This window comes from Numida meleagris, chromosome 6 (genome assembly GCF_002078875.1).
Source record: "Numida meleagris isolate 19003 breed g44 Domestic line chromosome 6, NumMel1.0, whole genome shotgun sequence".
NCBI lineage: Eukaryota > Metazoa > Chordata > Aves > Galliformes > Numididae > Numida > Numida meleagris.
Window position 1 is genome coordinate 55,927,917 of NC_034414.1, and position 22,802 is coordinate 55,950,718.

The 22,802-nt window shown below is 43.3% G+C and overlaps 1 long non-coding RNA gene across 2 annotated transcripts; it reads right to left on the minus strand.

The window, feature by feature from the left end:
* On the minus strand, window positions 3,627-22,293 carry LOC110401837. Of its 2 annotated transcripts, XR_002440648.1 has the most exons (4): window positions 18,187-22,293; window positions 17,345-17,541; window positions 7,312-11,120; window positions 3,627-5,375 (listed from the first exon to the last, which is right to left on the minus strand). It is a non-coding gene; the product is annotated as an uncharacterized LOC110401837 (long non-coding RNA). The 2 variants fall into 2 exon arrangements; XR_002440647.1 differs by having other exon boundaries at window positions 17,345-22,293.

The window sequence follows — 22,802 nt, forward strand, 5'->3', positions numbered from 1 at the left end:
CATTTTGTGTTGCAAACCGTAATTCGCAAAGCAGCCACAAAATTATTTCATAGCACATCTTACTCCATAGTCCTCTGAGGATTGGGTGGGGGAAGATCTGGGAAAGGAGAACTGCAGGGTTGAGTACAAAGTTCTTGCTGGTAGGGAGCCAGCTGCTCTGGCTGGTGGGAAGCGTGGTGGCTGACAGTCCGTTCTGAAGCTCAGTTTGGAGCTTGCAGTTGTAGGACACTCGCTCCTGCTGAAGCAGGACCTGCCTTTGGCTAAGTGCGTGTTCTTGCTGCTTCTTCCTTCTCTTGAGGCACGTTTGGCTGGTTTTAAAAATGCACGGTACTGCGATCAGTGATGCTGCTCACTGCTACGGATGGAAAGGGCTAATGTCCAGAGGCTATGGGTATCAGAAGTTATTAAAAATGTTTCTTAACTATTACCTACAAACCCTTTGTAAGCATTGCATTTCAGGGAGATGCCAAGTCTTTGAAGCCTTCTAGCCATCACCCAAATGGAACTGGTGTGCACCGCAACTTCAAATCATCCCATGAGGGTTGACAAATGTCGCCTGATAAAATACGTACTTTAAAATAATTTTTGCCTTGGGAATCTCATCCTAGATGCTTTGACTCATCACGTTCCTCACTGCTACATATGTTGAAGGAGTTGTGTCCATTTCTCTATCGTATTTGGAAGCGGTTCTCAAAAATATGCCAACTTATTGCTGATGTGATCTTAGTTGTTAAACCAAGGCCGTGGCCACCAATTCTCATTGCAAAGCCCATTGCTAGTCACTGCTGTTATTCTGTTAGAAGAAGAGTGGTGCAGAACATAGCTTAATTTTTTTCCCTGCCTTGAAATAATACCTGTGAATCATCATCAGAGGCCAAGGAGGAGTAGTGCTTTGATTAAAAAAATGTAAATCACAGAGTATGTGGAAAACCAGTGCTAAATTTCACAGGTGCTTTTAAACCCAAACTGGCCATCCATCCAGAGCACTTACAAGAAGCTGGTTCTGAGGAGTAGGTATTTCTTCACATAAACTTCCACTTAACCTTGGATTGTGCTCTTACAGGATTCAAAAAATAGATGCTTTTTGCTAGTGCAGGCAAGGCATTCTGATTGCACAAATGGTGCAATAATGGTGGAGTAGATTTCTTTCCTTCAGCTGAACTTCATCGGCCTGGGAGCTATGAAAGGGGCTTCATGCTGTGGGGCTCGGGGGGTCGCCATTGTCACTGCATCAGCGTGTGGTTCTGGCTTGCCAAATAGAAATAAATATGGTGCAGTAGAGACTGAGGTCTGCTGGGCACCCGGTGCTACAGGTGGTAAGAATGTAGTGTTAGCTCTTGTGCAGTTGTATCAAAACGACTGGTTCTTGTGACTTCCTGAAGAACCATTAAGAAAGCCAGTAATTGGATGCACATAAGAGGTTAATTGTTCAGGCTGCTCTTTTAAATAGTCCTGAGATATTCTTGGTGCTTAGCAATAGGACACTTGGATTACTGTCTTGTGTTGCACTGGAGCTGCAGATCTGCCAGTCATCATTGTCACTGAGCGTCCTGCAATCCCCAGTAACATATTGAGGAGCTACATTTGGGGTTGGAATGTTAACACTGGATGGTTGCGGGCTTCTATCAAGTCTACAAGAGGATCACAAGCAAGAATATTAGGTCAGAACTTCTGAATCTGTTGCCACAGTCTGAACTGCTGGACAATCTGTGGGTGTGGAAAGAACATTTATCTCCATGGCTGTCAATAGTGGTGTTCCCAAGAGTTACACATCTACATAGAAGCCTTGGAAACAATGATATAGAATTGTGAAGGTTGAAAAAGACCTCTATGATCGTCAAGTCCAACCACCAACCCATCAGCACCATGGCAGGCAAGAGATTTTTGTGCCAGCATCCAGGGAGCATACGAGTTTCTTTTCTGAGAATCCAGAAATGCTGCTTCAGAATGATGAGATGAGGGTCAGCTCCCTTTGTACACGAAGCATCTGTGGGTTTGCCCTAAGCTCTTGGCACTTCATGCCATCACAGTAAGCGTGAATATGGAAGATCTGCACAACCTTCAGCTTCAGTCCCTGTGCTGGTTTGGGTTAAGAGTATGGTTGGGTTAAGAGTATGGTATAAACCAGAATACATACATTGCCAAAATCACTCCAGCATTACCTTGAGCATCTCTGAAACACAAAGCAAAAGCAAAATGCTGAGGCTAAGTCTTTTCCAGTATGCAAATGAAACATTCAGAGCAGTGTGGAGCTGGCAGCAGCGTGCTGCACTTCGCATGTTGGTCGCAGCTCACTCATGTACCGTAGTGTCAATATTTTAGCACAGAGTGTTTTACATCATAAAAGGAAAAAAAAAAAGATGCTCTGGTGGATAGCGTATGCATTTCAGTTCCCTTCATTGAGCCTTATCCGAGCTGACACCATTGGAATAAAGTAGACTGTCAGAGGCTGGGCAGAGCACTTTTATCATTTGCAAGTATTGGCATAAAGTAAAATAATGATTTGAATTTCTGTTTTCTGTCTTTTGTGGCTTACTTTGTCAGTTATGGTGATGTTTTTGACAAGGGAGTGCTGCTGGGTTAGTGATTTCTTCCAGAGCTTCAGAAATAGTTAAGTTATCTGTTATTAACATCATATCAAGACTGACAGCTGATGGTCACTGCTTATATATTGTCTTTGTAAATTAGAGAATGGAATGAGGAGCAGCAAATGTATCCACTTCTACAGTGTTAATCCCATGGAATTGTTTATCATGCACTTATATATGGGTACCACAGAATTCTGGCTGCTTTAAGTTGGATGGAACAACTGCAGTAATAGAAAAAAAATGCTGAGCATGTCTTTTAAAAACTGGTTGGGTTTGGGAAATACTTGCATCTCTGCAAATTCCTGCATGGAAGAAGACTTTAGAACAGCGTTCTTCATTGCACACATGTGCTCTTCATGTGTTACAGTACTGTGAGCAACACCACTGTAGTTTTGTAACTTGGTGGAATACATGGGTAACATTGAACTACATCTCCAGTTGCCTTAGCTGGAGCACTTGTCCTTACAGTTACAAAGTTCAATTGTTGAGAGTTGTAACATGAATACGGTTTAAGTAATGTGCCATGAATTAATGGAAGAGAGAAAGGCAAAGGTCAAACATTGAAGTTATAGGATTAACTCTTCACTCATCTGACTGCTCATGAAGTATCAAGATATAACTGCATTGTGCTGTGCTTGCAATTCAGATATGTGGAGTTACAAAGTATGAGTGGTGTCACTCTGGTGTTGGCCAAAAAAAGCAATGATCGCGGCTTTGTCAATCTGATGATATGGCTGAGATTGCAGGAACTGTGTAATATTGGACCAAAACTTTGTTCTTTGCAATCAGCTACTCCTAAATGAAAAAGTAGGCTGACTTTATTATTCACTGCATATGAGATCTGGATAAACTTTGCTGCTGTTATGTCCCAAAAGATTGATTTGGGAGCAATCCTTCCTGTTGTCCCTTCATCAGTGAAAGCAAGCGTGTGAATTAATCTGTATTTATAGCTGGGAGGCTTGCATAGCAGTTATCATCAATATCACAGGAGTACCCAGAGGGCACAGCTTCACTTAGGGCTGCCCGGTGAGAGTCCAACCTTTAAATGTTTTACAGTTTAAAAAGGCTGAGCAGACGGTGGTGGGCTGGATCATAAATGCTGAGTGCTTCCCACCAGTGCTGAGCACGTTGGTTTCCTCCGGAGCCAATGGGGGTTAAGGCTGCTTAGGATCTCAGTACCAGTCACTCTGCTCCACTGAGCATGTAGGGCTCATTTAAAAGAAAATATCAGCCAAAAAAAATTATTTTTTTCAGATTTTTCTCCCCCTCTGCTTGTTTCGTAGCATTTGCAGAGGGGGAAAAGTCCTTAAAAGAAATACTCAGCCTTTGGAAATTATGGTTTTAGGGAATAAATCAGAGTTCCTCTCTCTGGCTGGGTTTTGTTAGGATGTCTCAGGAAGGCATCGCTCACCACATTCCAACTGGGCCATTTCCACTAGAGCAGTGCTACTGACAAGCCACGCTCTGAGCAGAGTTGTCATCGAGAACTTCAGCTGGGAGAAATTTATAAAACCTGAAAAACAGCAGCTTTCAAAGTGCTGAATGTCCTTCCCAGTGTATGTCAGCTGAGAAAGATGATGAAAGAGCAAATCTGTTGAGGGGAAGGGAGGCAAACAGCAAGTCACAGAATCATAGAAGTCACGATAAAATCTTTGATATCAAACAAAGACTGGCGATTAGTGCACAGATACAATGCATTAATTCCTTCTTACCCCCAGACCGTGTGTAGGGCTGTATGTAATATTAACCAATGTCTGCATGCTCCAGAGCTCCCGGATCTGGGTTGGGGAGGAGCAGGGGAGCTCCGTGGCACAGCTGCACAGGGCAGAGCAGTAGGCAGGCTGGCATCCAGCATGGCTCATTATATCCTTGCACGGCGGTGTGTGTGCAAGCCATCAAGGCATAGCAGCCAACAGCATTTGGCCAGGTGAGTGGCCTGGGAAGCTGGCCTTATTTTTCCTGTGGTAAATACCCTCTCTTCTGGGCTTATTTTTGTTGTCACTACTGGAGTCAGCGTTACAGCTTCTGGCAGCTGTTGTGGGAGGCAGAAAGAAGGTCATCCATATGGTTCTGTGTGTCGTACCCGAAGCATCTTGTGTTTGGGAGGATCCTTGCAAATGGCAGTGGTGGGTCATTTCAGGCCTGACTCTGTTTCAGCAAAGTCGGGGGGGATTGTGGCATTTATTAGTGGGAGCAGAAACAAAACCTTAATCCCTGTCAATTCCATTTGTATTACGTTATACACAGCGTGACACAGATGTGCACGGCGTGTATGAAAAATACAGGATCATGTGCTGCCATCACCTGTTCTCCAGCAATGGAGGGATGGAACGCACAGCGACCTGCAGGGAGGCAGCTTCGGGATGCTCATAGCTGCTACCAGCTGATTTCAACAAGCTGATTGACAGAGCTCTCCTAAAGTGCTTATACGATTTGTTATATTACAAAATAAGTGCACGACGTGAAATAAATTCATAATAACCCGAGTCTGCTTGTGTTATTTGCTGATACTTTCTCAAAGCCTTGGAAAGCAAGGACAAACTGCGTTCCAGCTCTGTTCCTCTTGCCCACAGCGTGGTGTAAGTGCCACTCATTCGCCCTGACTGCAGAAGCATTCACAAGCAGCAAGAGTTATCTCTGTAAGCAGAAAATGTGCAAGCACGGGCTCATGTGCACAAAGTAACAGCAACACGTTTCCTCCTGTGTGCTCACTTCAGTGTCAGGCTCTTCCTTCCCGAAGCAATGTGGATGTAGGGAAGCCTGGTACCAGTGCAGACTCTCCATGAACTGCAGAATGAATGGAAAACCATTAGCATTCTTGTGTATTCATGCAATTAAGTAATTTTCTAATAAAAACAGCCATGAACACAGTGTCGCCATAGCTGGGCCAGCCTGTTTCATCAAGGTCAATGGCCAAGCTCTAAATGCATTTGTTTCATTACACCTTCGGATGTGTCTCTGGGCCAGTTAGCGGTTTTCCTATCTCTCTGCTCTCAACGGATCAAAATTACAACGTTATTATCATTGTTGTTTTTACGTGCTAGAAGGTCTGTGAGAAGATGCAATGTCTTTCATTAGACTGAACAATTAAGAAAGAAAGCTGAAAATTGGACTTGGTTTCAGCTGGGATGTTGCATCTTTGGTTGCTCAGACGGAACAGGGCATGATCGAGCTCTTGCATGGAGCGTGCCCAGTGCCTCGTACGGGAAGGTTGGAGTCTCTGACCGTGCAGTCACTGCCACTAATGGTGAACTGTGAGCTTAGCAATACCTCAGTGTGACTCAGCCCAGGCCTCCAAGTGGAAGCAGACATGTCTGCCTCCTCCCGCCTTGCCCAGCCTGCCTCCTGACTCTGCCTCTTTCCACTCCCGTTCCCTCTTTCCATGCACTGGCAGCCTCTCCCGCTCCTTCATGAAGGAAGAACCTGCTATCTGTGAAATTCATCCCAGGGCCCAACACCCTCTGCCACCTGTAGGCTGCGTACATAACCTGCCAACATTGCTTCATAGAGCAGCTCACCTCTACGTGTATAAATCAAAGCAGACCCGGATCTACTTTCATTATGTTCCATGAGTGTGCAATACGTAATTTAAATAAGCTTATCCTACTCAGAAAGAAGAAGAAACATTCCTTGCACAGGGTAAACCAAGCAATTATTCTGTTACTAAGTGTAATTAATGCCTAATGACTTGCATTGATTAACGGGACAATCAGCATCTGCTCCTACTAATAGGATTAGTAACCCAAGCCGTCTCATACATTAGGAGGTGGGGGGCTCTTCCGTATTAAATTCTATTTTTCCACATTCACCCCAAAGCAGAACAAAAGCAGCCCTGTGCTATGTCCTAAAAGCAGAAGAAAGGGGAGGCAATATACTTCTGAACAAATGTAGAAGAAGCTGTAGAATGTCTTCAAGAATTTGTATTATTTAGTGGGGAAAATCCATTATTCTCCATCCTTCAAGGAATCTGATCTAACTCCCTGACAAATCTTATAGACAAATGACCAAACCCTTTAAAAATCTGCCTCTTCTGGACAGTTGAGGCATCTCCTGGAATAGAATGTTCAACTAAACAAGAATCTGCATTTGATATTTCTTAAACATTCCCTTGGTTTACGGAACAAAGGAATGGCATTTTAGTGATAATTGTTGTTTTTTTTCAGTCACCCCATTTCTTTTTTTTTTCTAATTACTGTATGGCTAAAGGGTTGCAACATCCAGTGAAGCTACAAGGCTAATCATTCTTCATCATCTTCTATTGATCCTAAAGCTAGAGATGGAGTGCAGTTAGATGCAAACACTAATCCAATCGTGTAACAGGCAGCACCATATGGTTTGTCACCGGCTTTGCCGTAAGCCAATCAATAATCACTTTGATGAAGAAAAATAAATTTAGCCCTTTTTTTTGGCTGGAAGGCCATTTGTGCTCTGAATGCTGCAACCACCAAATGACAGTGAGGTGGTACAGACTTCTCAGTCACTTCAGTGTCTGCTCAAACAGTTCATGCAATGGATGGTAGATAACTTAGGAAATTATTCTTATTACTGGGACTGTTGCAGAACCAAGACAATAATTAACTTGAGCCACAAACATTGCTTCTAAAAGCCTTTAAAAGAGACTAAAATGAGCTGGGCTTCCATTGTAATATAAACAAAAAGTGGCCCTGAAGAAATAAGGTCAGTGTGAACCACCGGACATAGGAGGCTTGTGATGGAGGCTCACCTGGAGGCTTTTACTCTCCCCTCCATGGCTGAGCATTGCAAGAATGAAGAGAAAATCCATAGTGAGCACCTGATAAGTACTTGGTTTATTCCGTTGATGGAAGCATTCACAGAAATAGAATCACAGAACCATAGAATCACCAAGGTTGGAAAAGATCTCTAAGATCTGTGACGTCAGCCCGTTCCAACCATGCCCACCAACTGTGTCCCTTGGTGCCACATCTCCACAGTTCTTGAACACCTCCAGAAACAGTGACTCTACCACTCCCTGGGCAGCCGGTGCCAGTGCATCACCAAAATGTTCAGCTGCTGTGACACGTGCAGTGCTGAAAATAATGAAGAGGGATATATATATATATATATGTAAAGCATATATATATAATGCTGACATTTCAAGTGGCCCTACTTGAGTTCTTCTCTGAGTTTTCTTGTTTGAAGGCTAACTCTTGTGTTTGGTCACCGGCTCTGCATTTGCACTCTGTACCAGGTCTTCCATGCCCACAGAAACTATTTCAAGGTCTCTTTCCTACGGACTTGTGCTGCAATTGCAGAAGGACTCCAGCAGGTCAGGACTGAAGAAGAGGGATGATGACCAATGACTGAACACTCACAGTATGCTCAGTTTCATCCAGTGAATAATCCTCCAGTAACAAGCACCCAGTACTCACAGTGAGCTGCCTTTGACCAGATGGGAGGTGAAACAAAGACATCACAATAAACCTCAAAAATAACACCAAATATCTGAACATATGAAGGAATTGAGATCTGCTCTGAGATGCCTCACCAACCATGTATTAAGTAAATATATTGTATATTGAATATTATATCTTCTCTTGGCTCTATGTCTTCTTAGCTTGTCTGTTTACTCAGATGGACTGTCCTAGTTTATAAACATACATCAACTATAAGCATAAGGTCTTCCAATTACCCTCATACCCTTCTCTTTTTATCTCCTGTCTCATGCGACTCTGCCTTTCAAATGTGCACTTCCTTCTGTTGCTTACCTTGGTGCCCTGATTCAGGGTTTTATTTCTTCTTCTGGAATCAAAGTTCCCTTGTCTTCTTTTGTCCTTACGGAGTCCAAAAGACATGGATAATCTGCCAGGGGATAATGGCAAGGAAACAAAGAATGCTCAGAGTACCTGATGACACATCAGCATTTATAGGTACCTTCCCCCAGCAGGTCTTTAAAATAGGGAATCTACACACTAGCAGGTACCAAGCACTCAAGATGCCAAAATTTACAGGTGAAAATTATTTGCAAGTCAGGATGCGTACTGTGTGCAGAGTAGGACCTCAGCAGAAATAACTTGCCTTAAAAGATGCTCAAAATCCAGTTCATGGATATCTTTCTCAGTACATGCTCTCAAGCTGGAGGATGAGGACTGGGTTGGTCTATGTTCTCAGATAGGCCCTACATTCCTCATTGCACCATGGTGCATCTTTTTGCCTCTGCTTGTAATTGCAGCTGCTTTTTGATTGGTCCTGGCAGCAGTTTGAAGTGGTCTTTTTGTTCAGAAATGTCACCAGGAAGTATATTAACAGAGAGATGCCAAAGGTATTAAAAGCTACAGCATCCCAAATTACAATGGGGATATATTCTTGTGTATATTCCAGTACAGTCTTTGCAGTATAAAAGCAGAGATAAAACATCTGTGTTTCTTTCCTCTCTTGAATTCCATCTTTCATCACCTCATTCCCTTTGCAGATTGGTGAGCGATGGTTGCTAAATATATGCATAATAGTGAAAACCACTACATAATACACTGCATTGAAAAAGAGTCCTGTCAGGCTTCTAGGTCAAGGGAAGGAATATCTCTTTCTTTCCTAGTCAGCTCATCTTCCCATTTGTCTCCTTTCTCTTTATGAAAGAGCTGATGGGAAAGGTCTTCAGTTGAAGGAGCTATTCAGAAAACGACCTGACGTTTTGAATCAAAATTCAGACTGCCTCCAAACATCCTGTCCCCAGTGCTATTAAACAATAATCAAAGTATAATGAAATTCATATTCACTCTGAAAACAAAATATATACAGTTATCTGATTTAAGAAAATACAGAAAATTGCCTTATAAAAGAAATATGCGACAAATTGCTGCAAAATTTAGGAGAGTTTAGGTTGAGTGTGAAAAAAGCAATGCCTGAATCCATGGGGTGAAGAGACAAGACCAAACAGTGGGCAGAAACATGCATGTTTGCATTCTTATTCTTTAGAAGAATTTGTAGATAGACAGGGACAAAGACTTGAGGAAGGTTCCTGATTTCACCACTGCGCAGCCCTGCTGAGAGAGGCTCAGGGATTCACAGCACAGCACACATGAGTCCCCATGTGTCATCATTTCTGGCCTCTGCATCACACAGTCTCTGACATGAATAGCAAATCTGGCACCTTCAGTGCGCTGAATTAATACCTTCAGTGTGTTTCTGTGCAAACTTGGTTGGCACTGGGAAGATTTTACCCCCAAACTATGGGTAAAAGCAAAAATTATTGGCATGCGTGCATCAGATCAATGGCAAAAATTCCTTCTTACTCCAAGTATGTCACTGATTTAACTTTGACTGTATGATAAATCACCCATTATGTGAAAGCAGAAGCACCAACATAAGTCGTGTGAAAATCCACCCACATGAGGATGTTTCAGAAGAGGCTGGAATAAAGCAGCCCATAATCCACATTTGGCAATAATGACGGAAAAAGTCCCTTAAGACTCTTGAAAATGGTCAGAATTAGCTCCAAAGAGCAGTCAAACAGAGAAGCACTTTGGGATTTGGAGCTAGGCACTGACTCTAGATGTTGAAGACCTAAGCTGAGAACTGCCAGCTGTTGGCATATTCTTGCTCATCTCAAGCTCCAGGGGGTGTAGGAGGTAAATAAAGAAGAGTGAGGATATGGGTGCTTGGGTAAGAATTCTTCATTAGTGGCTTCTGGACTTTCAGATGGAGTAGTTTTGCATGACGTGCTGATTTCATCAGCTCCACCAGAAATCCCATAGTCCTGGCCTGGACTCCACTGCAATGAAAATTGTTGCCTGAGCTGTCAACTGACCTCACTGCAGCAAGGTAGTTAGGAGTAACTGGCTTGTGCTGAGGATTCCCAGGCCTCTCCATCAGGATGTGATGTTTTTCTTGGTAGGTCAGGTTGATGGTTGCACTTAATGGTCTTGAAGGTCATTCCCAACGTAGATCATTCTAGGATGATTCTGTCATTATCCTGTTATCCATGGATATATAATCACAGAGGATAATGAAATAACAAAGCACGAAAGCAAGGAGGTGGAAGAGGTCTTTGTACGTCCTGTTGGTTGCCCTTTTATCTGGCAGTAAAGAGAAAGCAATGACTGCAATTATCAGAAGCTCTCATGCAATGAGCTGGAACACCAGTGCGGACCATTTAGGCATTTGCTAACCTCACTGAAGAGCCATGGCTTGCAAAAGCCCAGACACATCCCACACAATTTGCCTCAGTCATTGGCTCATGTCTCATGGTTAAATCCTTATGTAAGAGTTTGCTAAGCAGCACGATCCAAAGGCTGTATTCTGCTCTCAGAGACATGTACGCATGGCTCCCATTAATACCATTTGTGCTGCATGCATCTGCCTGTTGCCTAAAACCAGGGTGGCTGAGCACAATAGGGAGCATCACGTTCTTCAGAGGTTGGACAAGAAATGCCATGGACCCAAGGAATCATAGAATCATAGAACTGTTTGAGTTGGAAGAGGTCCTGAAAGGTCATCTGGTCCAAACTCCCCACAATGAACAGGGACACCCACAGCTCCATCAGGTTCCATCAGCTCCCATCCAGCCTGACCAGGCTAGAAACAAAGAAAACATCAGCTTTGTTAGAATGACCCACTGCACTTCACAGAGTACTCAGCTCCATCAGTTCTTGCTCCTGTCCTGCCCGCCCTGCCTCCTGCTACAGGAATAATAATAATAATAAAAAAAAACAAACAACACACGTATCTGCAAAGCCTCCAGGGGCAAAAAATGCCTCCACAGCCTTCATTGCATCTGTGGAACTCGTATTCACAAATACAGAATTCATTGTATTATCCACATCCATTCAGCACAAAGATCATTCTTTGACATCAGAAGAAAAGATAATGTATGAAGAAACAAAAGAATATGTAATGGAGATTTCCCCAGAGCAGAAAGGAGTGGAGAAATCTGCCATCGCGTATCATGCAGCTCACTAACAGATACATATTCATGCTGCTTAAATGTATTCTGGTAGTTCTTAAGTCTTCCTTGTAGTTCCTAACAATTATATCTGATCTCTTTGTTAGGGACAGAAAATGTAGACTTAATAAGATGTCAACAGACAAGGAGTATAAAGTAATTGCCCATTACACTATGAATGTGTTATAATCATTTGCCAGAGGGAAAAGAAGTCTAATTGAATGAAAACTCCTGATGGTTTCATTATGCTTCTGTTAAGAGGCAGTCAGTCCTCCTGATCCAAATAAGGAGCTTGATGCTTCTTGCATTTACATCCACAGAAAATTTGGGGTAACTGAAGTGTTGCCAGTGGGTTTGCAGCAATGCAAGACTGGAGTAAGAGTCAGTTGGAACATTTCTGAGCCGGGATGAAATGAAAACATTTATTGTGCATGTGACTGAGGAAGAAAAATGCAACACAAATGAAAGCAAAGCTAAATAAAATGCCAGAGCTCTTTCCAGGAACCAAGCAAGGTGTTTGTGTTGGAAAAATGAAAAGTAAGAGCTCCATGTCTGCCTTCCAGACTGCACTGCTAAAAATCCAGGGTAATTATTTGCTTATTTGCAATTTAATCAAACTTCCTTTTCCACGTCTTCCCTGCCACCCAGGCAGAACACGGCTGTTGAAATCCATCTCTGTTTTTGCCAAGATCAACCCAGCCTTTGTCAATCACTCACCGACTCCCCCTTCCTCTGCTGCATTTGTGTAAGCTCCTCGTCCTTGCCTCTGTGCCCTGCATCCTTCCAGCTCTCCCCACTTTGCCTGCTTCCCCCTGCACGCCCTCCACGCCCTATGTACCAACTCCAGTATCTGCTTCATGCGAACCTCTTGGCACTTCCCCTGCTGCCACTACTCATCGCCTTCCCAAGGCGCTGCACAAAGTCAGCCCCTCACCTACTCTCAGTACTTTCTGAAGAACCTTTTCTTCCATGACCTTAAATAAACACAGCTCCTGGTGGCTCCATCCACTCGACTACATGACTACACATGACTACAGGAATTGTCGCTCCTCCTCTGCATCAGCCTCGCTGGATATGCAGCTTCAGCACTGCTGCGTGTGCCCCTGCTTTCTCAGCCCATCCATCCCGGTGGATGCTGTAAAAAAAGATTTCCATCTTACTCCATCTTGTTTCGATTCATAAATGTCTAATTTTTTCTTGCACTAGGAATAAGCTCCAGTGCCTTTTAGCCTATGACAAAAGGCCGACTATCCTTAATGCCTTCCACATGCGTGATTACCTGGGGACCTGCAAGCCACAGGTGGGTAACTACTGCTTACCCGCTTGCTTCCACTGAGCGGAGAAGTTGTGTGAATTCATACCATTCCTGATATTTATTTAAAAGCTTGTGTTTGAGGCTCAACAAGATAAGAAACCTGAAGTTGCTCACGTAAAAAAAGTCCTGGGTAGATATACCCGACAGTGAATCCAATGGTTAGGTACCATCTATCTTGTCCTATCCCTCTCTATTAGTTTGTTAAAGAAAATATCCCGCCTCTTCACTCAGTTGGGATTGGAGGGGATCACAGTGTGTCTCCCAGCTTCTGACCCCAGCGTTCAGCCCCCACAGCGCTGTGGGGAGAGGCCTGGGTGACAACGCTCAGAGCCACTGCAGCTGAGGCTGCGCTGCACTACTATTGCAGCGCTGCATTGCGTGCTATCTTGCCTTCATTCATTTGGTTTGTGCACTTTGATGAACAAGCCATTTCAAAATTTTTGAATCACGAACATTTCACTTAATTTCCTGTCTCTTTTTGGCTCTTTTTACATATTTCTTCCACCTCTTGGGAGAGGCTTGATGCTGCATGCTGTCAATAGGCTCTGGACTCTGTCCCCTGATTCCTCTTTGTTTGGAAAGAATCATAGAATCACAGAATCATTCAGGTTGGAAAAGACCTCCAAGATCACCGAGCCCAACCCCAGCCCACCCCCACCATGCCCACTGCCCATGTCCCTCAGTGCCACATCTCCATGGCTCTCGAACACCTCCAGGGACAGTGACCCCACCACTCCCTGGGCAGCCTGTACCAGTGCATCACCACTCTTTCTCTAAAGAAATTTTTCCTAATATCCAACCTGCAAGCTGCTTGCTCACGCTTGCAAAGGTATCTTGTACTCATGTAGAGATTTATGTTCACTGATGCCAATATCCTGAGCTTGGAGAAGATGCTATAGCCAATTCAGACTCAGACTATAAGGAAGCTGCTGGTGGAGCTCTGTCTGCAGCTGGAAATATGTCTGCCCAGACAGAGCCTGATCCAAAGCTACCTGGAGTTAATGGATTTCTTTCCCTAAGGCTTCCAAATGTGGATTACATCTAACTGCAATGAACTGGTTTGTAAATAGGGGAATTTTCTCTATTTATAGGCTGGCTTTCCGGAGCAGATGAGCGGTATTGGGAAAGGACATACAGTTTCTTCTGCTTTGTTTTACATTAAGTATCTGGGATGAAATTGGGATGGATTGAGATGATAAACAAAAACTGAATTTTATATAAAAGAAACTGTGATCACTAAATGCACATGTGGTTTAAGATCAAATATCAATGTTCTCCACAACATCACAAACCCACGTCAGTTCAAAAATATCCAAATTATTTTATCACTTTTAGCCTATAACTAAAACTCAGTCATTTTAACAATTTATTTTAGTGCAATGCAGTTCAAAGCACGGGATATAAAGGTGTTAGTATAAACGAGAAGTAGTTCTGCTGAAATCTTTAGCCAAAACTTTCATCTTGGATATGGAAAAGTAGGATTTTACTTTGATAAAAATTTATTTCTAGTACAAACTGAACCCTCGTGTTTCCTGCTCTTGCAAGTCATAGAACCATTAAGGTTGGAAAAGACCACTAGGATCATCTAGTCCAACCACCAAAATCCTTCCAAGTGAATAGTTAGGCTCTGATCTCAAAAGCATCCTGTATTTTAGGCACGATTCTCTGGTTACCTTTGAACTGCAGCTTGACTTTTTGACCAATTGGACTGCATTGGTATAAACAACAGCAAAGCAGAAACAATAACAAAGCAGAAAGATCTTCTCAAAGAAGGACAATCCAAGTCCTGCAAAAGCTGCCAAGGATTACCATAAGGCAATAATTAATGACCATTGCTGCTGGCGCTCTGACTGATGCAGGGAGAATATTGATATAATCCTATTAGTGCGTTGCTCTCATTAATGTACTTATGTCAATTAGCTGAGCATTTTAGCAGAAAGGTGAATTTCTAATTTTTTTTTTTAAATCCAACATAGATTTCCAGTGCAAAAAATCAATTTTGAACAACCATGAAAGATCAAGGTCCCTTAATGAATCTTATCTGACACTAATGTTGTCTAATTACATTAAAATGTCACAACTAATTTCATGGCATCAGAGCTCCCTGCTCCATAAATAAACACAAGTTTGGTTACATTTCTTAAGATTTTTGTTGTCAAACAGAAAAAGGTGCACGGAAATTTCAGCACTGCTCATTTTCTACACTTTGGTCATTGTTAATTTCTTTTGAAATAAAGAGTGAGAAAAACGCGGGCTCACCAAAATCTCACCCGCAAAACAGCAGAGCATTCTGGGGAGCATTTGAATGGCATAGGTTGCAGGGAACCTTAAAGTTCCAACCCATTTCCAACCCCCTGCCATGAGCTGGGTGCTCCTCCCAGCTCAGGTTGCTCAGGACCCCATCCATGGCCTTGAGCATCTCCAGGGATGGGGCACCCACAGCTCTGGGCAGCAGTACTACATGGCTCACCCTTACTGATGCTCCTGATCTGTCAGGGCAGTGAATCTCACTGTATATGGGCAGAAAATAGTAGGACTGTGGACTGTAGTGAAGATGCAGCGAGGGTTTTTGCCACTCCAACACAACCTGAGCCTTAAAAATGAGTTAAAATAGAGCCTGAACCAACAACTGTACAAATGACTGATAACTGGGGCACAGAGAGGAGATTTTAACCCAATTCCCACTGTGTTTTTTCTTCAACAGAATGAGACAGCAGGCTCTTTCACAGTTGCTGGAGCTTTGGTAAGAGATTATGAGACGTGCAGCCAGTAACCAAGTTCGGATACAAAAGCTGTTCTGATTGGTTTCCCATAAGACGAAATTCTGTTATAAAACCTGCTGCTCATTTTCCATTGAAAGAGTAATTTAGGGAACTGTCTTTCTTTGTGTTCTAACTAGGCAGCAGATGGCTCCAGAGAAGTTTTGCTTGGTCATATTGATTTCACTGAAAGGATTTAATTTTATTTCTCAGCTGAAGCACAGAATGACAGAATGGTTGAAACTGGAAGGGACGTCTGGAGGTCATTGTGTCCAACCTGCTCAAACAGGGACAGCAAGATGACGTTGCCCAAGCCCATGTCTAGGCAGCTTCTGGGAGCAGATTAAAATATAAGAGGTGCATCATAGGCTTCTGAAATGGCAGAAACCCGCAGCAAAGCAGCTACAGTGTCAGTCCTGCTGTTGGCCAAACGGTCACCAAGAGGATCTCCTTGCCCTGTGATAGCTCGGGGCATCCACTTCCTCCTGCAGCAGGATTTGTGCCCAGGGAATATCCTTGGCAGAGCCCGTGCGACACACAGACAACAAGCAGACAAAGGACAAATGAGTGACTGTGTGGGAGAGACGCTGTGCAATGTGATTTTTTTTTTAAAGCCTGTCCCCAGCGTGGGCTTAATAAATAATTAAATCCCGTTATTTCTGAGCTCAGATCCATTTTCACACAAATGCGCTTTCAACTGCAGTGATAAAAAAAAGAGAGACGCTTTTCTGTTGGTTTTTCTTCAGTGCAGCCCTGAAGCAATAAACCAAATTGACTGCTAAATTTAGACACGAACATAGTCTGGCCAAGTCATCTTAGAATCCATAAATTTATTAATAAGAGAGATCAAGATGAGTCAGGAAAGAATCCCTGAGATGCGGAGCTCCTTCCTGTTTTAGTGGGTCAAGGATAGTTTGGGATTTGAGACATGTTTTGTAATCTCACATTTCCAGGCCTATGTCTAGGTTTCTTCTCCTAGCTATGGAAAAAGCCCATGCCAAGGAGATGGGCAGCCCTGCCCAGGACGTCCCCATCCTGAGGGGCTGCTGTTCCAGCCTGAAGAATCCACACTGCTTCCTCTGCCTTACCCTGGCCCTCTGGCTCCCTCTTTTTTCCCATTTGCTAATCCTCGTTGAACTCCTTCCCGAACAATGGCCATCACCTCTCATTGTCACACTGTCTTTTGATTTGTGGGGTCTTCCTTGCTCACACCATGGTTGGTATCTATTTAGAAGAGAAACTTTGGTGAAGGAAAACTCTGCACATAGATACGACAAGGTCAAGGTCTCATAGTGAAAAGAAAGGTCTCTTCCAGCCTAAGCCATTCTATGATTCTATGATTCTACGATTCTATGGTTCCATGGCTCTATGGTTCTATGGTTCTATGGTTCTATGATTCTGTGAATAAGCAGAGTAAGAGCTCTTTTATAAGCAGTATTTCCTATGTCTTACCTAGCAAAGGAATCCCTGAGAATCTACCCGAATCCCGAGCAGGTGCCTGCATGTTTTCTGCCATGTAGGTGTGCTGGCTGATGCTCCGCCATGCTCCTCACACAGAACCCAACCTTTAATCTTGGATGTTCTGTGGAGGTGTGAAAGTATTCCACAGCATCTTCCAGATAAGAAAAGAAATCCATAGTAATAATAAAAAATATGCTCTTTGTGCTGCACAAATGAGGACACGCCAAGTCAACAACCCATTGCACGGCAAGGTAGGAAATGAAAGAGAGGGATATGAATAGGGAAATGGTTCCCTTAACTGGAGAAAGTGGCTGGCTCTTACCTTCTTAGAGGAGGGCAGCAGGTACGCAGGTATCACTTCAGAGTAGCTGAAGGTGCAGTCTTACTGTTCTGCTTCACGTGCCCATACTTCATGGCATGGCATTGCTCGGCCAGAGCTTCTCTCCTGAAGAAGATTTGGCTTTGAAAGGTATCTCCTATTTCTCTCATGATCTCCTTGCTTCATCCATTCCATTTCTTCTGCAAGACAACACAGATACAGTCAGTAGGACTATAGGTTTTATGTGTAACGCTTGGGAAAACAGCCCCACGCAGTGCAAATTTTGTGTCCAGAGAGTGATCAGTGGGGGATGAGAGGCCAAGGCACCTAGTCACCTCTGTCTACCATTTTCTTCTCTTGTCCATGTTGTCTTTTCCTCTCCCAACATCTTCTTTCATCTTCCAAGGTGAGGATATGTGGGAGAAAAGGTGTCATATGAGGCTCTTGTGCCTGTTTTCCTTTGGTAATGCACCTCTGCAGGATGTGGTGAAGGTAAGCATGAAGGGTCTCCGTGATGCAGCTGTGGCTTTCTCTGGGGTTAGAGCTTGCACTCCAGAAAATGACAGCCTTGTAGTTACTTAGCAGGAAGTTTCTGCTTTTCCTGCTTTGCCTTAACACTAGTGCACCCATCACCCTCACAGGTCAGGGAGAAAAAGACAAGAACCTGCTCCTGTGCATGTAGCATGAACTTGAGGCTGGGGGACTGCCAAGGGCTTAACCCTGTCACTGGCAGCTTATAAATTAATCATCAAGTTTGCAGAATCAATCAGTGACTATGAAAACTACAAAAACTAATGTTTGAAAGCCCAGTCAGTCCTCCAGGTAGTAGAGTCAATGCAGCTTACCTTTTCCAGGTGGCTTCAAAGAGACTATTTCCCTCATACAAAGAGAGAGACTTAATCCATAGCATCACATGAAAGGAGTAATGTTGCTTTACTTGGTCAAAATCAGCACAAATGTGGGTGAAATACTGCTGTAAGAAATTAGGACATGCTGAAGATCAGTGCAACAAAACAATGTCTCTACAACACACAATTACAAGGTTATAATGACGTCCTACATTTTAGACCCTATATCTCACTCCAGTCTGCCTCAGACCATAGAATAGAATCATAGAATGTCTTGGGTTGAAAGGAACCTTAAAGATCATCTAGTTCCAACTGCTCTGCCATCAACTGGTTGCCCCTGACCAGAACAGGCTGCCCAGGGCATCATTCAAGCTGCCCTCAGGCACCTCCAGGGATGGGGCACCCACAGCTGTGCCAGATCTCTATGCCTGTCCCAGCACACGAGACTTGTACAAAGCCTAGAGAGCAAACTGTTCTCAAAGTTGAAGAGCATAAGGCAAAATTGTTTCATTCAGGATCAGCACAGGCTTCTGTTTACACAAGAGAAAGATGGAATTGCTGCAATTCTATTTCAAACTGCTGTAAAATAAGGCCTTTATCTCTTCTTATAGCTCCCAAGAAGCTGATAAGAAAGCAAATAAGATGGACACACCTTGGTTAGGTTGGACAGCCCTGGGTTCAACTCATTTGAGTTGGTCATTTGTTGGTTCTCCGTGCTTCTGGATCATCCCCTGCAGAATTTTCCATGACCCTTCACCAACACCTCCCCATGCCTGTGTCTATTGCCCTCTCCTGGCCCTACGAATTACTGCGTGTGCTGCTCCAGACACAGGAACCTGTAAATTTTCCTCTCCTTCTCCTCCAGTTCAGAGATGCGTTCCTCCAGGCAGGGTTTTGTTCTTTGCTAGCAGGAAGGAGAAAAACAACACAGCACAGTTATGGGTGAATATGTCTCTGCTACTTAGTTAGTTTTGGGATTATTCTTTCTTTAAATTCCCCAAGTTCAGCATTTTTGGGCTGAACAGGTGCTAGTCCCCTAGAAGCAACAACTGCTGTCTGTTTTCACCAGCAGCACTTCTCACATCTATTTGGCTATTCTTCTTAAATTGCCATCTAATTTTCAGCACACTGTCCCAGGTTGATGCTTTTCCATGATTGTAGCCTTGTTACAAACCCCCAAGAAAAAATAAGAGCTTTCATCGCTGCTTTAACTCGTTCAAACTTCTGAATTCAGCTTTCACATATGTCACACAGGTATAATGCAGAAAAAAAGTGTTATTTTAAAGAGCACATGGAATAAAAGTTGATGTACATCTTCTAGTCATTTTCTAATAAAAAACAACAAGCAAATGGTCATGGTCATACTCCTGCAATGAGTGCATTTGCTAATCGCATGGATTTTGCGTAACCTCTTGGAATGCAGGGGGTTGGAGCCTGATGATCTTGAAGGTCCCTTCCAACCTAAGCCATTCTATGATTCTATGAATGAAAACTGTAATTAAACACATTTCCAGAGGGACGGATGGATGCAAACCAGCGATGCGATTCTTCAGCGCACATCCATCCTCATAACAACGCCAAGCTTCATGGTTTGGTCTGTGCACAAAAAAAAATAACAGCAAAAATGAGCGGGGAGAACACTGTCGCTTAATTGACTTCTGCCACTACAAATCTAGGCCAGATGCAGCCCTGGGTTTCCAGTCATTTAAGAAAGAGCCTCATACAAAGAAAATCTATTTTGCAAAATACACAAGTGTAAGAGCTTGGAAGGTCACCAAGCCTAAACAGTTAAAAACAATCGCGTTTCAATGAAGTTGAACTGAAACAAACAGGCTTTAGAGGGAACGGTCAACACAGGGATGTTTCACTGAGCACTGAGATTAGCAAAGACCATATCTTCTGAAATGTCTTTTAAGAGCCGTCTCATCGCAGCGCAGACATGAGACATTGCACCGCATAAACCCCCAACTTCTCCGCGCCAAGCCAAGCACAAAAATTAAATAGTTTTCCCTCTGTTCGAGACGAAATAATGGCAATAGAGCCATCCGAAGCACGGTCAAAGGGAAACAAATGGATCCGCAGTATTAAGAGAGTTAATTATAGATGCAGATTAAAAGGCAAGACTGAAGAGTGGAAGAAAAGGAAAGAGTAACCTCCGGCGCAGAGATACTGACATGCAGCAGTTGTCAGTCACCTAGCAACAAGTTTCCTATCCCTGCTGTGCTCTTTAATTCAGCAAATCTGCTCAGGATGTTGGGCTGTTCTCCTGACAAAACGCATTATGTAGTAGACTAAAGGATACAAAAATCCACTGTACACAACACTCTGCTCCCTATTGACCACTGATCCTTTCTCTCAACCCACAAAAGAGGCTTGCATAATGCTCTGAAAAGAGAAAAGTCTCAACAGAGAAAACATTTGCTTGTAATTGAGATTGACTACATAATGAAAATGATGTTCTTTTTTAAATTCAGCTTGTTGAGGCCATGCTTTTTGTCTCCTGGCTCTCAAAACCCATCCCTGCTGGGAAAAGGGGCAAACATTGTACAAACTCAAACCTGTGGGTTTTTTCCCTTCTTTTCACTCACTGGAAACACACACACGCACGCACACATTTTGTAACTAAATGGCCAAGACTGGCTCCTAGAGACTTAAACAAGTTTGAAAAAAGAAAAGACAAATAGGAAAATTGTGGTGCGTTTCTGCATCAGAGGGAAGCTGCCTTACTTCTGAAGGCAAAATGGGATGTGGCGGACGGAATGTATATCACAAATGTTGTGACAAACAGGTACCACCCTCTGAGAAGAAGAGCTGTTTTCTTCATGAGTCCATGCAGTAAATTCTGAGCAATCTGTGCACACTCATGAAGTCTGCATTGTGCTTTGAGATAATGGTTATCTAAGTACGAAGGATAAAGAGAATACCCAGTTCCCGACCCAGCGAATGCCAATCCAGTCCATGGCAGAAGTCTGGGCGAGTGCTTCTCAAACATAGAGCAATGTCACTGCTGCCACCATCAGGAGGGCAGGTGACAGCTGGGGTCTTGGCCAACATTGGTTGGTCTCCATTACAGAATCATAGAATCATTAAGGTTGGAAATGACCACTAAGATCATCTTGCCCAACCATCAACCCATCCCCACCATGCCCACTAAACAAGATAGAAGCGAGAGGAGAAAAGGAAATGGGAGAGAAATTACAGCCCCAACCATCTCACCTCAGTGCCCACAGCAAATTCAGAAGAAAACAAGCCCTCTGCAGGCTTGGTGTCTTTACCCTAGCTAGAGAGTCATAGAATCATAGAATCACCAAGGTTGGAAAAGACCTCCAAGATCATCTAGTTCAACTGTCCACATACCACCAATATTTTCACACTAAACCACGTCCACTAGTCCAGCATTTCAACATCTCTTGAACACCTCCAGGGACGATGACTCAACCACTTCCCTGGGCAGCCTGTTCCAGTGCCTGACCAAGAGTTGATATGACCAAGAGCTGGGATGGAAATGGTTCATTTGTTGTCTTTGTACAGCACCTAGGAAAGCAGAGGGCCAACATCCAGAGGGGCAGGTAATGGCATTAACAGATAGATCTTTCTATTCATACTGACATTGACAGCTGACTCCACAACTGCGCCACTCAAGCTAAATCCGTGTTAAACCCAGAAATGATCTGGAGTCTCTTATGGAATAAGACTAGTCAGCACCTTGAACTCTGACTGTAGGGAGAGAGCTGGTCCCAGTGAGTCCCATGGCACATGTTGGGAGCACCAGGAAGACCTTGTTTCCTCAGGAAACAGAAGTGGAATAACACTTCACTAGTAAGAGATGGGTAATATTATCTATTTAAAAGTTTTTCTCTTAAAAATGATTGTTCCTTTGAAGGCAATCCATTCATTTTGAATATTTTTCTTACCACTTTTAATTTTAATTTTTAATTTTTTCTTACCATTTTCTTACCTTTTTTTTTTTTTTGACCAGGAGATCAAAAATTGGAAAAAATTATGAAGATAATTCCAGCCGATGAATGCGAACCTAAGGAATAGCTTCATGAGGCTGAGAACAGTCTGGTAATAGTAGAATCATAGAGTTGAGGAAAGGTTGAAGAAAACCTCCAAGGTCCCCAAGCCCAAGCCCTCCCCACCCCACCATACCCACTGACCATGTCCCTCAGTGCCACATCACCACGGCTTCTGAATACAAAGAAGTGTAGAAAAGTGGATTATGTGAAAACCCTGAAGAGATGCTAAAAATGTGGAATAGTAGCAGGTTTAGAGGAGTGCAATGAAAAAAAAAAGAGCACAAGATGTGAATAATTTCGTTAGGGGTGAAATGCATCTTGCTATCTCCAGAAAGAGTGTGGTGTTGTTTATGGTAGAATTTAAGCCCCTCTGTCAGTCAGAGAGTGCTGACAGATTTCATAGGGGTTACTGTGAAGGAGTTGGGTCAATCATGGAATACGTGGGAGTCCAGATTGCTCAAAAAAAGAAGGAAAAAATAGCCAAATATTTAGGATAAAAGTAACTCCTAGCACTATAGAACGAAGAGAACACCTGAAAGTATTGACATCCATTTCTGGAGCTTTGCAAACATGTTCGATATGGACATCTGTTTT